Source organism: Canis lupus, chromosome 7 (assembly GCF_048164855.1).
Source record: "Canis lupus baileyi chromosome 7, mCanLup2.hap1, whole genome shotgun sequence".
Taxonomy (NCBI): Eukaryota; Metazoa; Chordata; class Mammalia; order Carnivora; family Canidae; genus Canis; species Canis lupus.
This window is the reverse complement of record NC_132844.1, coordinates 552,890-568,402: the sequence shown is the minus strand read 5'-3', so window position 1 is coordinate 568,402 and position 15,513 is coordinate 552,890. Positions and strand designations below refer to the sequence as shown.

The 15,513-nt window shown below is 43.7% G+C and overlaps 1 long non-coding RNA gene across 2 annotated transcripts; it reads right to left on the bottom strand.

The window, feature by feature from the left end:
* Nucleotides 1-4,129: 4,129 nt before the first annotated feature.
* On the bottom strand, nt 4,130-15,507 carry LOC140636463 (uncharacterized). Of its 2 annotated transcripts, none has more exons than XR_012033640.1 (4): nt 15,349-15,507; nt 12,505-12,586; nt 6,575-9,950; nt 4,130-6,008 (listed from the first exon to the last, which is right to left on the bottom strand). It is a non-coding gene; the product is annotated as an uncharacterized lncRNA (long non-coding RNA). The 2 variants fall into 2 exon arrangements; XR_012033639.1 differs by having other exon boundaries at nt 6,575-6,694; nt 15,349-15,506.
* Nucleotides 15,508-15,513: the final 6 nt, after the last annotated feature.

The window sequence follows — 15,513 nt, the reverse complement described above, 5'->3', positions numbered from 1 at the left end:
TCTTGCTGTAGGATGTGCTAGACATTTTAGCTTTTTGTTTTTTAAGATTTTTAATCTATTTATTCATGAGAAACACAGAGAGAGGCAGAGACACAAGCAGGCTCCATGCAGGGAGCCCAATGCGGGACTCGATCCCAGGACCACGACCGGGGCTGAAGGCAGGTCCCAAACCGCTGAGCCCCCCGGGCGTCCCAACATTTTAGTTCTTATAAAGAACAACTCTGTTATGGCCTTAATTTTACTCACTGGGGAATTGAGGCAAAGAGGCACTGGGTTACTTAACTCAAAATGACATAATAGTAAACCTGGGGCACCTGGGAGGCTCAGTTGGTTAAGTATCTGACTCTTGACTTTGGCTCAGGTCATGGTCTGGGGTCACGGGGCTCTGTAATGAGCGTGGAGTCTGCTTGAGATTCTCTCTTGCTCTCTCTCTAAACAAATAGGGCTGCCTGGGGGGCTCAGTGGTTGAGCATCTGCCTTGGGCTCAGGGTGTGACCCCAGGGTCCTGGGATGGAGTCCCATATCCGGCTCTCCGTGGGGAGCCGGCTTCTCCCTCTGCCTGTGTCTCTGCCTCTCTCTGTGTGTCTCTCGGAAATAAATAAAATCTTTATAAATAAATACTTTAAAAAAAAAAAAAAAGGTAGATCCGGGATTCCCGGGTGGCGCAGCGGTTTGGTGCCGCCTTCAGCCCGGGGCCTGATCCTGGAGACTGGGATCGAGTCCCGCGTCGGGCTCCCTGCAGGGAGCCTGCTTCTCCCTCTGTGTCTCTGCCTCTCTCTATCATGAATAAATAAATAAAATCTTTTAAAAAAGGTAGATCCATGATCTGAATCAAGTAGTTTAATTCAAGAGCTTGTGTTCTCTGTACAAAATGTAAAGTTACACCCTAAAAAACATAAAACTATCCTCACTCACTTAATGTCAAATTGTTACACAATTATCTCCCTCCTATCCACTTCCCTATCTACAAGCCTATTAATATTTGTTAGGAAAGTGCACCAGGATTTTCTTTGTTTAGAGGAAAATCAGTTATTCCTAATACCTAAATTCAGTATTTTGTAAACCCTATCAGACCTGTTATCACCTTTTTATAGCATGCATTTTCTGAAATAGTCTTTACTTTTTAAAAATTTATTATTTTTTTATTCATGAGAGACACAGACAGGCAGTGACACAGGCAGAGGGAGAAGCAAGCTCCACTAAGGGAGCCCGATGCAGGACTCCATCCTGGGACCCTAGGATCACACCCTGAGCAGAAGGCAGACACTCAACCACTGAGCCATCCACACATTCCAAGTCTTTATTTTCTTGATATGAAATTCATGGATAATATAACCCACCTACACACATTAATAAAAAATAAATAAAATGACTCTGATAGAGAAGAGTAACTTATAATAGTGTCTGTTTCAACATGTAAAGGCATTAACATGCCCACATTATAAGAAATGACAAAGTAGTTAGAAAGTTACACCTATTGGTATAATCACAATGGATGGAGACTGTATTAGTCTGGTAGGTTTTACTTGTGACTCAGATACCCTGAGTAGCATTCTTCATGGTGACCAAATCTCGGCTAAGCTTTGGAAAAGAAAAAGGAAGAGGTCCCCTAGATACATTTCTGTTATCAGAATGTGTCCTCTAAGCACTATCAGCCAGGTGTCAGTCATGACATCGTTGTTAGTGCCTGAGCACCTTGAGAACTTGGTGGTGGTTACTGATTTCATTCCGGACAAACTTCATTTTTTAAAAATATTTTATTTATTCATGAGAGACACCGAGAAAGAGGCAGAAACACAGGCAGATTGAGAAGCAGGCTCCATGCAGGGAGCCCGATGTAGGACTCGACCCCAGGACTCCAGGATCATGCCCCGGGCCGAAGGCAGGCGCACTTAATTGCTGAGCTACCCAGGAGTCTCCTGGACAAACTTTAAAGACCATCTGAAGAAGGGATACAGCCTGTAGTTTGAAAATTTTCCATCAAGATCTTTGGAAAAGATCTTTGAAAAAGTGCCAATATCAAAACTTAAATAATTAGTGTCTGTGTCTTTGAAGAAAATCATAGATACACATAGTTGAACACCATTTTAAGAAATATAGCATCAAAATAATTGAGGGCAGAGGATAATACTGTTTGGAAACTTCCAGAAAATTTTCTGAATATGTAGAAGTTTTAGAAATACCTTAACAATTTGTTTTGCTTTTGTTTTTCCTTTTATATATATCCAAGTATGATATTTGATTTACATCTAAATAACTATAAAAGAGCTTTTGAAAGATAAAAAAAAATACATTGTGTCATAGTTCAAAGTCTTTTTCTTTTTTGCTCTCTTTTCTTGGTGATTTTTAAATAATACTATGTTTTAGAACTGACAGGGGGGCAGCCCTGGTGGTGCAGCGGTTTAGCGCTGCCTCCAGCCCAGGGTGTGATCCTGGAGACCTGGGATCGAGTCCTGCATCGGGCTCCTGCATGGAGCCTGCTTCTCCCTCCTCCTGTGTCTCTGCCTCTCTCTCTATCATAAATAAAAAAATAAATCTTTAAAAAAAAAAAAAAAGAACTGACAGGGTCTTAAATTACATGAAATGCCATAGTTTCCTTCCTGGAAAATTTATTTCACAGTAAAACCTTGCAAACATATTTTCTTTTTACAGGTAAAATGATGTTAAATTCCAGGCTCAGATAAATAAATATAAGTGTTTTTCCCTCTCAGCAGTGGGACAATTTTGTTGTTGAGGACTTACTGTCAGTATATAGCATTCCTGACAAATAACTTTCTTTTTAATAACCAAAATATACCTCTGCGAATTTCTAAGACACGCCAAAGGAAGGTACATCTACTGAGAATCTGTTACCTAGCAGGCATAGTCTTCATAGTGATTTTCACTAGGGGAAGCAACTGGTCTTTAAGAAAGTGACATGAACTTTAGAATAGTCTTTCATTATAAATGAAATAGTCTTGTAATTTAAATTGAATCACAATCTTTTACTCCCATTAAGCTATAATTGTTACAAACTAGTCTTCTTAAATGGGGCTTAGAATTGTTACAGTGGCTCCCAATAATCAAATCAGACCAAAATATCTCAAAAGACCCTGCCTACTCCAAGTTCTTTACCTATGTGGACTAGTCAGTCATGGACCTGGTTTCAGGTTCTAGCTCTGTCACTCACTATCTGTTTAACCCAGGGAAGTCCTTTCATCTCTCTGAGCCAGCGGATCTCTGTATTAAATAGAGATTGTAATACATACTTTACCGGCCTGTTAAGATGAAATAAGACATGTATAAAGACTTTAACACTGTAAGCTTTCAATGAATAAAAGCTAGCAGTATTATTTGTATCATTTTATGCTAATAAAGCTTACATACATTAAAATTAAACTAGCGTGCAAGGTACAATCAGGCACTAAATTCCACTATAAAAATTGTATTTAGAATTCAGACAAGACAGACATCCATGTGTACTAGGGCGGTCAGTGAAAACTTCATCCAGGAAATGAGACTTGAACTGTACTCTGCTATAGGTAAGAACTGAAAAACATGAAAAAGAGGTGGGGATGAGGGCATAATCACACTTGTTTACTGTTTCAGCTCTCAGCATGCATTCTAGACCTGCACTGTCCATTATAGTAGCCACTAGCCATGTCTGCCTATTTAATTTTAAATTAATTAAAATTAAAAATTCAGTTTATCAGTCACACTAACCACACTGTAAGAACCCGGGAGTAACATCTGACGAGTGGCCACACTATTGGAAAGCATGCATGGCAGAGAGCTCTGACAACCCTGTTTTAAACATATTGTATCTTCGGGCAGCCCCGGTGGCACAGCAGTTTAGCGCCGCCTGTAGCCCAGGGCGTGATCCTGGAGACCTTGGATCAGGTCCCGCATCGGGCTCTCTGCATGGAGCCTGCTTCTCCCTCTGCCTGTGTCTCTGCTACTTCTCTCTCTCTCTCTGCATCTCTATGAATAAATAAATAAATAAAACATACAGTATCTTCAAGTTGTAGAAAAAAGGTGGCTTGTTAGAATTTGTTGCGTGCTCTGCAGCAACACGACCAGGGTCCTGAGGGAAAGGGGATGAGGAAATAAAAGAAAAGTAAAGAGATAGGGACAGGAGGGACACAGTGGATGATGTCCAAGCAGTGTCAGCTTTATTTAAGGTTCTACAACATTATATATATATAAAAAAATTATATAGCATAAGCAAAACAAAGCTAAGGAGGTATCTATTTTTAGCATGTTTGTGAAACCCTCCAAGGTTCCCCTTTATCAGTATGTAAGACAGACCCACTGGCGCCAGAAGACCTTGGTTAATAGATAAGCTTGTTGCTCCAGATGTACATACTTTATTTTTTTTCTCTCTCATGAGTTAAAACACAAACGACTGCTTTGTGTGTAATGGCTGTTTGCACAATTAGGACAGCGATGGTCCATCAGATAACACCTTAAAACCTTCCTGATGCATGCTGCTGAGCTGAGCGCTGCAACCTGTGGATCTTTCCGGTAACACGGTTATCTGTACATACTTTAAAAGAGTATTAGATATGGTTAACAGACCAGCAAGGACAGCACAGGCCCTTATTTAAATTTATGACCAGGCCAGAATAAATTGTATCTATTGTGTTATGTGGGTGATCACATACAAGCGAGCTCTGAGAACCATTGCTCAAGCCCTTTCTCAAGCGTCAACCAACTATTCACCCTTTAGGCTCCCGAGCCTTTTGAGTGGATGAAGGATGCAAGTCCGGGCCTGGTTTGATTTAGTTACTCCAGCTAGTCCGTGGCCGCCCACATTTCCCCCTTTTTGTTTTAAGATTGAAGAAATGTAATTGGGCATCCATGTTGAATCTGTGTTGTCTTGCCTTGGCCTGAACCATGCACCATGCAAAAGGTAAAATAATCACAATAGTAAATATAATTATAAACATCCAGAATGAATATTTTAATAGGTTGCCTGGATTAAATCCGTGCAGGCCATCCAAGATACGAGCCACCATTTCAGCCAGGTTTGTCATACCTATCTGAGAATGACTGATAATGGAGATTTCCTTTTGCAACTCCAACAAATCAAGACTTATATTACTATGAAACCATATTCCTTGTAGATGTTTCTAACTTGCTCCCACGTTACATTAGTGGCCTTCATAGGGGTGACACATATACACTGAAACCCGCCATGGCAAACCAAGGACATCTGGGTTTTCAACAGGGATAGTGGATTCCCCAGAAATTCTGCTTCTTCAAGCCCATGAAGACGACTGAGAATTTTTTGATCTATACGCTCCTGAGTAGACAGCGTACAAGAGACATTTCTTTGCTAAGTGGTTAATGTATTGTGCTGTCTATACACCCTGGGATAAGGCCATAGAGGCTGCAGCAGCAGTAACTATAAGAGCAACCAATGCAGCAATACCGGCCATCAACAGCCCAATCTTTTTAATTGTAGCTGCATTTTTACAGCAAACTGATAACCATAATTAGCATACCAAGGGCCTTTAATCTCAACAGGTAATAGTAAATAAGGCAGTTGCATAGTCAAAAAGATAGTGACAGGACCTGTTTGAGGTGAGGGCAAGTGCACAGGCAACAATTGGTTAATACACAATTTTTACATTCTAGTTCAAATAACATATCAGTTCCATTATTTTGTATGAAGGAAAAATTTGCCGTCTCATAGTCTACCACCAATAAGAACAGCCTAGGCACACAGGCACGTATAGTAAGATTGGAGTCCTTTGTGTTTGTGTAGCTGTTCTTAGCCATCTGCATCTTGGCCAGTCCCATAGCGGTGACCAATTTTTAGAGTTTTGCATGGTACTTTTTTCCGACGGTAGAAAAAACTCCTCCGGGTATAGTTACATTATGCATTGGTCGACCAGGTGGATATGCAACATAGCACAGAGGCTCCTTTCTTGTCATTCTTGACCAGTTCGTGATAGAAAATTTAGGGATGCCGTGAGGAGAGATGACCAAAGGTGTTTTTTGAAGGCACTCCGTCCAAATAGGACCTGAAATAGCATGGGTTAAATTTTGAGGACAATTGGGGTATCCAGAAGGGCGCCTACCTTGTTGAGGGTCACTGGGAGGCGTGTCACCAGTGACCTCATAGATGATCCACCTTTTTAACATTATGTTAAGTCGGGATGGAGGGTTTTCATTTTTTTTTATTTCTGAGAGATATATCACTATATGAGGTACTGGCTGAACTATCAAGCAACCATTAACTGGTTTTGGTCACATAGTGGTAATTGGAAGGACATGGGTACTTGAGCTGCCAGGCCCGTCCAATTGATGGAATGGTTTGCAACCTCCATGCCATCAGAACTAATCCCTCCAAAATATTCTGTCATATTGGTGTGTATTTGGGGAGTAGGATCATCCCAAGTAACCGGCCTTATAGTAGGTGGGTCAGGTAGATAGGCCCGATATACAGCTGCTTCACCAACAGGAGGGGTTGTAATAGCTAATACAGTAAGAAGGATAGTAAGTAAGGACTCATTAGGCTGTGTCTGTTCGGCCAGACTTATCACTTGATTGATCAGTTCCCTTATCCGGGCCCAAAGGTACGACGTACGACAGGACACGTCTCCTTTTTCTTTTTTGCTGGCGAGTTATTGTCAGGTTGGCTAGTCTCCGGCGTAGGGGCAAGGAGTCGACACCATCGTTCCGGGAGCCATCGCGGGGTGTCCTCATCCTGTGGGAAAATACAGACAAACCCACGCCCCTTGCAAAGGACAGGGTCAGGGCCCTTCCAAATGCCTGTCAGTGGATCTTTCCACCTATCATAAGGGAGAGGAGAAAAATCTGGATGCCAAAACTGTTCAGCTGCCGTCTGTCCTATATTATCAACATTCAAAAAATTTAAAACATAGAGTTAGAGTTAAATGCATATGGGGAGAGTATTTCACTGTTCCCTGTAGTATCTTCCCCTCTTTTAATTTTTTAAGGTAAGATTTGAGAGTACTGTTAGCTCTTTCAACTATGGCTTGACCTTGTGAGTTGTAGGGAATTCCTATAGAGTGCTTAATTTGAAAGGTAGCACAAAGGTTCTGGAAGGCTTTGGAACTATAAGCTGAGCCATTATCAGTTTTTATGGCCTTAGGGGTTCCCATTTGGGAGAAGGCTGAGAATAAATGATTTTGAACATCAGTAAAGGCTTCTCCAGAATGTGCAGTAGCATGGATATACCCAGAGAAAGTATCGAGAAACAAGTATATATTTTAAGCGGCTGAAAGCAGGAAAGAGGGTAATATCCATTTGCCAAAGATGATTAGGCATCAATCCTCTGGGATTAATTGAGTAAGTAAGAACAGGATGGTGGATTGGACAAGCCAGACAGTTTTTTACTATTTGGCGGACCTCTTCTTTAGTGATGCGAAATTGTTGACGAAGAGTTGAGGCATTTTGATGAAAACTAGCATGACTCTGTGTGGCCAATTGTTTGTTGTTTACATTTGTTATATAAGTGTAAGTAATGGTATCAGCAATGTGGTTGCCTTCAGAGAGGGGACCAGGCATATTAGTATGAGCCCATATATGGGATATAAAAATAGGAGCTCGTCTGGTCCGTAATATTTGCTGAATACTAGAGAATAAGTGATATAATTCCTCAATTTGTGAGTACGTAAGCGCGTGGCAAGGCTGGAACAGCTCGAGCCAGGTAGTGGCTGTCAGTGAATAGATTGCAGGGTTCAGGAAACATTTGCAAAGCCAGTTGGACAGCCTTTAGTTCAGTTCTTTGTATTGACTTAGTGGGATAATGACTTTGATAAGTTGTTTTAGCCTTAGAGGATTCCTTGTAGATTCCAATGTGCCCTGTTTTATCAGCATCAACAAATATAGTGACGGCGTTAGCCAGAGGTTCTGTTGCTATAATTGCAGAACTGAAGACAGACGTGGTAGAAAGGAATTGCAAAAGTCTGTCTGCGGGAAGATGATATTTAAGCTGTCCCGGATAACAGGACAAGGCTATTTGCCAATTTAAATTCATACTAAATAAAGCTTGTACCTTATCTGCGGTTAACATCGGCAACAGGATGTAATCAGGTTCTTTACCAATCATGAGAATAATGCGTTGACGACCTCTTAATATCAACCGGGCTAACATTTCAGTGTAATCATTTATAACATGTAATTGATGTAAGGCCAAATGGATCCATTCCAAAGGTCCATGAGATTGCCAAATGACCGCAGCTGGTAATTGGGAAGGCATTAACAAGATTAAATATAAAGGTTGTGTAAGATCATACTGAGTCACATGTGCCTGTGACAACTTATCATTAACAAGCTGTAAAGCCTTTTGGGCTTCTTCAGATAATTTGCGAGGAGATGAGGGAGCACTGTCTCCCTTAAGAGTATCAAATAATGGCTTTAAATCATTAGCTGTAATATGTAAGAAGGGTCTAATCCAATTAATATCCCCCATTAATTTTTGATAGTCATTTAATGTTCTTAACAAATGCGTTCTAATGGATAATTTCTGAGTTCTGATTTTTTTTATTTTTAACAATGAAGCCGAGATACTCAAAAGGCTCCATTCTTTGTATCTTTTCAGGAGCAATTACTAGATTAAATTGCTGCAATTTGCTGGTCAGATTTGAGAAAGCTTCTTGCAACATTTCCTCCTCGGTAGGTGCAGCAAGAATATCATCCATATAATGAATTCAGTAAACAATGGAATTAAACTTTTTACAAAAAGGCGAAAGAGCTCTAGCTACAAATTCTTGACACAAGGTGGAGCTGTTGGCCATTCCTTGTGGCAAAACTTTTTAATGAAATCTTTTTGCGGGTTCCACATGATTAATGCTAGGAATAGAAAAGGCAAATCTCTCACAGTCCTGGGGAGCCAGAGGAATGGTGAAAAAGCAGTCTTTTAGATCCAACACAATTATCTTGAATTGTAAGAGCATAGCGGAGGGTGTGGGAAGCCCTGGCTGTAAAGCCCCCATGGGCTTCATAGTAGCCTTAACTGCCCTGAGGTCTTGTAATAGTCTCCATTTTCCTGATTTCCTTTTAATTACAAATATTGGAGTGTTCCAAGGACTGTGAGTGCTCTGAAGATGACCCAAAAGCAGCTGTTCGTCTGCTAATGCTGCTGCTGCCTCTAATTTTTCTTTTGGTAGGGGCCACTGGTCTACCCATACAGGGTCATTACTTTTCATTCAATAGGCAGTGCATGGGGAGAGTTCAGTGGCCCCTTGAAAACCCAGTCCTTTTCGGGTGGTTTGACCCTTAAGACAAATGAGGACTGGGTTTCCTTGTAAATTTTTTCCTAAACCTTTGCTTGGATCATAGCCCATTTTATTCATTAAAGTCCTTACTATTTTTTGTTGATTTGGCATAGATATTGGGGCTGTAGTGAGGAAAACTCCCATGTCGGTTAGTATATCTCTGCCCCATAAGTTTATATCTATTTTTAGAACAAAGGGCTGAAAAGTTCCATAATGTCCTTCTGATGTAGACCAATTAAGAAAGTTAGCACTTATTTGAGGGGCACACGTAGTCTACACCCCTTATAGAAACCTCTGAATCTGTAAGGGGCCAACACTTTGGCCAGTGTTGCCTGGAAATAACAGAGACATCAGCCCCATTATCTATCAACCCAACAAAGGGACGACCTTGTATTTGTTTTTTTGTTTTTTTTTTTTTTATTTTTTTATTTATTTATGATAGTCACACACACAGAGAGAGAGGCAGAGACACAGGCAGAGGGAGAAGCAGGCTCCATGCACCGGGAGCCCGACGTGGGATTCGATCCCAGGTCTCCAGGATCGCGCCCTGGGCCAAAGGCAGGCGCTAAACCGCTGCGCCACCCAGGGATCCCACGACCTTGTATTTGTAAGGTTATATATGGCTTGTCAATTGAAATAAGTTGAATCCAACAAATATTGGTGGAGCCGAAGCCATTTGCTCCCCGCTTTCCTCTTACAGATGGGTTAGAAGTTTCATATCTAGGAATAATGATTAATTGGGCAATAGGCATTTTAGGTTGCAAATGTAGAATGCCCTCCTTCAGTGTTACTATAATTTTAATTTTTCCTGCATAATCTTTATCTATTACTCCCAGGTGAACATTTAGTCCTTTTATAGTCCAACTAGATCTCCTAAAAGCAAACCCCAGGTTCCCTTGGGAAGGGGTCCCCATATTCCCATTGTTATGGCTTTGGGGGGTTTGTCCAGCTTTTAGATATACGGGGGTGTCTGAAGCTAAGTCTAATCCTGCGCTGGTGGGGGTACCGCGGTGTAATTTGCTGATGTCAGGGAGGTCGGCGGTATTGGCCCCAGGGCAGACATCTGAGGAAACACTGCTGCTATTGTTTGTTAGGGCTGCAGTGAGCCCCGCTTCCACTTTCCCTGAATAATACTTCCAAATTTATCCTTTTGGGAACAGCACTCATTTGCCCAATGATAGCCTCTCTGACATCTAGGGCACAGAGAAGAGGGTTTTTTCCCTATTTTTCCAGGTCTTTTCAGCCCACCTATTAACTGAGGGCATTTAGCCTTGAAATGGCCTGCCTGTCCACATTGAAAACAAGTTTGTCTTTTTTGGTTACCTCTTTGCTGCATACGCCTCTGAATTTCCTGAGGGGAAATCCCCCTCAGTGCTGCAGCTAGGGTAATTCCCTGTACATATGAAGACCCTATTTCAGCACATAAACGAATGTAGTCTTCCAAGGTTCCTGTCTTTTTCCACGGTCGTATAGCGGCTTGGCAGGCAGAATTAGCATTTTCAAAAGCCAGTTGTTTTACAATGATTGTGCCTGCTTCCCCATCCACCACTATACCTCCTACTGTTTTTAACAAGCGAGGCCACAAAATCTTGATAAGGCTCATCCGGTCCTTGTTGCATTTTGGATAACTTTTCCCACCTGGTCCCTGTTGAAGGAAGTCTTTTCCAGGCCTTAAGGGCACACTGTGAAATTTGATTGTATGCTATTGGTGGATAATCAATTTGCATATTTACCTCAGCATAAGCCTCTTCTCCAGTTAGCTTTTTTTTTTTTAATTTTTATTTATTTATGATAGTCACGGAGAGAGAGAGAGGCAGAGACACAGGCAGAGGGAGAAGCAGGCTCCATGCATCGGGAGCCCGATGTGGGATTCGATCTCGGGTCTCCAGGATCACGTCCTGGGCCAAAGGCAGGCACCAAACCGCTGCGCCACCCAGGGATCCCTCCAATTAGCATTTCATAAGAAACCAGAATATTTGTCCTACGATTATATGTAGCCATTTCACTAGCTCTTTCAAAAAATTCAGTTTTCCAAAGTAAATAGTTACCACCTGATAGGCAGGCCTGAGCTATGACCTTCCAGTCTCCTGGACAGAGGGCGTCCAGTCCCACACTATCTAATAAGGACAGGGTATAAAGAGCTGTGGGCCCGTACTGGGCGGTGGCTGTCTTGATCTCTTTTAATATCTTAAAATTGACAGTAGAATAGGCTCTCTGGCCATTACCATTTGGCATGACAGGAAAACCCAAAAAAGCAGAGGTGTCCTCTCCAGCTTGTTGTGCTTGGTGGAGAGTTTGTTGAAGAGGAGTTATTTTCAAAGGCGACAACCTGCTAGGAAGGTGTTTAGGAAATACAGGGGGATATCGAGCCATTGGAAACATGTTTTTAGAAGTTTGCCCTTCCTCCTTGTATGGGACCCCAAACTGAGGGTAAGGTGTCATTATATGACCATAAGGAGGATCTTTCCTGTAAGAGGGAGGATCAAAATTGCACGGCGGTGGCTTGGCATGATCTATGGAAGAGGGTCGTATTTTTTTGCTCATGCCTGGAAAGGGATCAATATCATGATTAGGAGCGCAGAGTTGCTCATAAGATTCCTGTTTGGAGGGGGGCCCTGACGGCCCTAGAGCCGAAGATGAAAAAAATATTTCCTTATCATCATCTAAATATACCTCATCTCCTTCAATTTCATCTCCTCCGGTTTCAAGTAAAGGTGGTGCCATAGGGATGCTCGTCTGAGGCATATTTATGGTTTCCTTTTGCAGTTTTTGTCAGGGAGGCAATTGAGAGGGCGATATCTGCCCTGGTGGTGATGGTGACTCAATCATCAATTTGTTATTCTCTTTTTGTTCCTCTGAAGAAGTCTGAACATCATTTTCAGGGAGGGATTCATGAGAGGCTACCGAGATTAATTCGAAAGTGTGTTGTGGATCTAAAACCTCTCTTATTTCCTCCCAAATTTGTATGGTGCCTGGAGGACAGGCCATAGGACCACGTTTTTTAAGTTGATTTTTAATTTCCTGTCCTACCCTTTGCCAGAGTCCAGACTGACAGTCCCTTCTTTTGGAAACCAGGGACACAAGTCTGATACGGTACAAAAGAATTGCTGCAAGGCCTTTTTAGATACCTTGGACCCTTCTCGCTTCATAAGGGCCTGTAAGGCGGTCACAAAAAAGACCTGTTCCATAGACTGTGACCGCCCCATTATTTTTTACTCCTGTTGTGGCCCTAAGTAGCCGGGGTCCCCTTACCTGTTTGTCAGCGACGACTTACCTATATGTGCACTTTCTCTTGCATGTGCTCAGGTCCCTGTTCGGGCGCCACTTGTGTGCTCTGCGGCAACACGATCAGGGTCCTGAGGGAAAGGGGATGAGGAAATAAAAGAAAAGTAAAGAGATGGGGACGGGAGGGACACAGTGGATGATGTCCAAGCAGTGTCAGCTTTATTTAAGGTTCTACAACGTTATATAGCTTAAGCAAAACAAAGCTAAGGAGGTATCTATTTTTAGCATGTTTGTGAGACCCTCCAAGGTTCCCCTTTATCAGTATGTAAGACAGACTCACAGGTGCCAGAAGACCTTGGCTAATAGATAAGCTTGTTGCTCCAGATGTACATACTTCAAAGGAGTATTAGATATGGTTAACAGACCAGCAAGGACAGCACAGGCCCTTATTTAAATTTATGACCAGGCCAGAATAAATTGTATCTATTGTGTTATGTGGGCGATCACGTACAAGGAGCTCTGAGAACCATTGCTCAAGCCCTTTCTCAAGCATCAACCAACTATTCACCCTTTAGGCTCCCGAGCCTTTTGAGTGAATGAGGGACACAAGTCCGGGCCTGGTTTGATTTAGTTACTCCAGCTAGTCCGTGGCCACCCACAAGAATTAAAATGCCATTCCACAGATATACAAAGTCTTAAGGAAAAAAAAAAATCACTTATTAAAATTTGTGCTTTCAGTTAGCATTTTTTGAAACAAAATTGTGTATTTGTAGTGGGAATATTTTCACTAGAAATATTTATGTTTCTCATAATATGAAAAAGACATCTAAATATTATGCTCCTTCACTATAAAACTTACCAATTTAAAATAATTTACAAAAGTGAGCCATTACTTTAGAGGGAAGAATGAAGCTAAACAAATCAAATTCAGGAAGCATTAGTTAAAAAATTTATATAATTAGGTTAATCATTTAAGCAACCAATAAAATGTATGCTTAGTGGGACAAGCCCCCAACTGTACTTTTAGTAAAGTGAAATAATGTAAAAGAAAATAATGAATGTGAAACAATGAGAATAATTATGTGGAATTTTACATCCATGTGAGTCATAGTGATTTGTTTGGTACAATACCAAAAATGGACAGTCAAGCCATTTAATAAACATGACTTTCTTATTTGAAAGCATCTCAAAATCCTACGGTTAAGAAATGTCATCCAAGGGAAAATACTTCCATGCACTTTCTAGATACCGTGAAGTTCAGGTAAGTAGCTAAATCCCATAAATGTTGTAGCCATGAATTCGTGTTGCCCTGTTCATTAAAATCCAAAGCCTCAGATGTAATCTTACAAAAATAAGGTGATTTTGTTGTAGAGTCCCACGGTCAAAAACCTTTCTCACAACAGTCAGACTTTGATGATTTAAAAAAGTCTTCTTGTTTTAAAACAAGTTTCATCTAAGCCATTTACTACTTTCCATGTAAAAATTAATATGAGAAGTTCATAGTATGGTCTCTAACTTGATACTTCGGTTGTTATAACACTTCATCTGTCAGCTGAGAGCTCTGACTTGTCAATTCTTTGGCTCTAACACTATATTACGACTTCTTTCAGTTTGTAAGCAAACCATTCTAACACATCTGATTTTAAAATGTGCAAAGTTGGGGCAGCCCGGGTGGCTCAGCGGTTTAGCGCCGCCTTCGGCCCAGGGCCTGATCCTGGAGACCCGGGATGGAGTCCCACGTCGGGCTCCCTGCATGGAGCCTGTTTCTCCCTCTGCCTGTGTCTCTGCCTCTCTCTCTCTCTCTCTCTGTGTCTGTCATGAATAAATAAAATGTTTATAAATAAATAAAATATAAAATAAAATAAATAATAAAATAAATAAATAAAATAAAATAAAATAAGCAAAGTTGATTTGGAAAGAGACCATCATCCATCGTTTGGCCACTAATACTGATCTTCCCAAGGTGAAGGTGGAATTCACCTTCATGATAAGGTGTCCGGTGTCTGCTCACCGCCCCTCACACCCTCTCACCCCACTCACCACCCCCCACCGCCCCTCACCCCCTCTCAGGGTCCCTCACCCCCGCTCACCCCCCTCACCCCCGCTCACCGCCCCTCACCCCTCACCGTCCCTCACCGCCCCTCACCGTCCCTCACCCCCCTCACCGCCCCTCACCCCCCACCCCCCCTCACCGTCCCTCACCCCCCTCACCGCCCCTCACCCCCCACCCCCCTCACCGTCCCTCACCCCCCTCACCGCCCCTCACCCCTCACCCCCGCTCATCACCCCCCACCCCCCTCACCGTCCCTCACCCCCCTCACCGCCCCTCACCCCTCACCCCCGCTCATCACCCCCCACCCCCCTCACCGTCCCTCACCCCCCTCACCGCCCCTCACCCCTCACCCCCGCTCATCACCCCCCACCCCCCTCACCGTCCCTCACCCCCCCTCACCGCCCCTCACCCCTCACCCCCGCTCATCACCCCCCACCCCCCTCACCGTCCCTCACCCCCCTCACCGCCCCTCACCCCTCACCCCCGCTCATCACCCCCCACCCCCCTCACCGTCCCTCACCCCCCCTCACCGCCCCTCACCCCTCACCCCCGCTCATCACCCCCCACCCCCCTCACCGTCCCTCACCCCCCCTCACCGCCCCTCACCCCTCACCCCCGCTCACCGCCCCTCACCCCCCACCCCCCCTCACCGTCTCTCACCGCCGCTCACCACCCCCCAGGAGTGACCCTCACCCCCCCAGGACCCCGGCAGGCCCCCCCCAGCCCCAGTTCCACAGGCAGGGCAAGGCACCGAGGTTCCCACACCCCGACACCGGGTCCACGACCCGCGGGGCCCCTCCCCTGCAGGTTCCAACAAGCCCGCACCCCGAAGAGACTCACGACTGCATTCCGAAGCCCTCCGGGAGCCGGGCAGGAACTCCGCGTCCTCGCAGGGGCAGAGATGGGTCACCGGGCCGGACCGCCGAGTCCCACCTGGGCCGCCCGCCGCCCCGCCCGCGAGGTGCCCGCTCCGGCACCCGCCCCGCCCCCGTCGCCCTGGTGACG